Raw genomic sequence first — 2,076 nt, 5'->3', positions numbered from 1 at the left:
CAGGCAAGTGTAGTTTGTGGCACTGCAAACCTCTTTATAGTGCCACTAGCCACATGCCCACCTTGTTAAAACATGCCCCATGCTGCAAATTTGCAGCACGGGGATAATTTTTGCTACTGGGAAATTCTGGTAGCAAAAAAAAAGGTGAGAAAAAATGTGAAGCATGTGACAGGAACATGTGCCAGCAGGTACAGAGGCTTGATCCTCTACAGCAGTGGCTCCCGACCTCAGGGTGTGACCCAAATCAAGGTCACAGGGGGTGATCTGCAGGGCTTTCCTGGTGCACAGCCCATGCAACTCTTGCTGCCACTGCCCGCTGTAATCCGAACCTGGCCCAGGCTCTGCTGACAGTGCTGGGCATGAATGAGTTGGTGGTGGGGGTGGGGGTCGCGACCCAGATTCAGGGTTGCAGCAAAAAAAGGTTGGGAGCCACTGCTCTAGAGAGATTCTCTGGGTATGGGCCAAAGCATCTCCACTCCTTTAGTTTTTAAGTTGTGCCTCAGCTCCTCCAGCCCCACACCAAAATGTCACATACAGGGGTATGTGCTGTGGCAAAAAGTAGCAGCACAGATTTGTGACACTGCTATTTTTTCCACTGCAAGCACAGGCTCCTGCATGTGCGATTGTGGCTTAATCATCCCTCTTAACACAGGTCTCACTCAGTAATTGTTCCCTTGAAATTCCCTCAAGTAATGATTTTTATCATTTAGTCTACACTTGGTATTAAAAAGATTTATTCAGCTTTCTACTTTAGTATGTAGTTTATAGGAACTCCTTTGTTTATCAATTTATTTAGGTGACATCCTAACCTCATATTAAGCCAACTCCAGTTGGCACATATGATCACCCAGGGGGCACTTCAAATTACAATTTGAAGAAGAAAAAAAAAGTTACTAACAGTATATTTGATGAAGTACTGGAAGATACTTAAAATTACCATAATGCTTCCCTACTGGTCATAGTCATAAATATGTGCATTTGTTTTTGCTTTTTTTAATTATTTTTATTTATGGTTTTTAATGACCACTGATGGACTTTATGGCTGCATCTAGACGAGTGATCACATGCCTATTATGGTGCTTCAAAGCAGTTTAAGATGCCACAAGAAACATGTTAAGAATGAAAAACATGTTCCCCATGTTGCATATTTGCAATGTGGGCTCTAAATTTGATACTGGGAAATATATATATAAACAAAATAAAACCTAAAAAAAAGCCAGAGGTAACCAGAGGGTCCTCCAAGGAGATGCTCTGGCATATGGCTAGAGCATCTCTACAGCTGCTCCAAGCCCCTGCTGCTCCAGCATGCTTCCTCAGTGTATTGATGCAAATAGGGCTGGGGCAAGACTGCAGTGGCAACTCAGACCCAGGCTCTGTCCCCAGTAAGTAGGGACATGGGGGTGGGAGGACTGTGTGTGTGGGGATGGGGGGATTGTAGGGGTGGGGATGAGAGGGACTGTGGGTGGATGGACTGTGTGGGAGTGGGTGTGGAATGCTTGAGAGGGGTGCATCCCCTGTGAGCTCCCCTGCCCGCTCCCCTGCATAGTGCACAGCTCTCCCCCCACCCCACCCCACAGCAGCAGCAGTGACCATTGGGGCATTTATGCCCACTCACGAGACCCCTGGTGATACAATGCAGCCTCAGACCCAGTGGTTGCACATGGCACATGGCACCAGCCTGACCCACTTGCATGCATCCTTGGACAGAATGGGAATGGCTCTTGCTGTCAGCCAGGTTCCTGGCACTGCACACAGAAGCTGCACACCCTACGATTAGGCCAGGTCCTGCCTCCATGAAGATAGCCCAGCCTGACACCACATGGGGTACATGGAGGCAGGACCCAACCTGGCCTGAGGGTGTGCGGCTTCTGTGTGCAGTTCCAGGAGCCCACATGAAAGCAAGAGCAACCTGGTCCTGCCCAAGGGCAAATGCAAGTGGGCCAGACCAGCACTGTGCACCATGTGCAGCAGCTGGATCTGAGGCCGCATCATGCCACCAGGGGTCTCAGCCAGGAGCAGCAATGAACATCCCAATGGCTACTGCTGCTGTTGCTGGCGGGGGGGGGGGGGGGGGGT

The sequence above is a fragment of the Gavialis gangeticus genome, unplaced genomic scaffold, assembly GCF_001723915.1.
Source record: "Gavialis gangeticus isolate Ggan-Ray unplaced genomic scaffold, GavGan_comp1, whole genome shotgun sequence".
Classification (NCBI taxonomy): domain Eukaryota; kingdom Metazoa; phylum Chordata; order Crocodylia; family Gavialidae; genus Gavialis; species Gavialis gangeticus.
The sequence above is the reverse complement of the archived record's forward strand: the minus strand, read 5'-3'. Positions refer to the sequence as shown.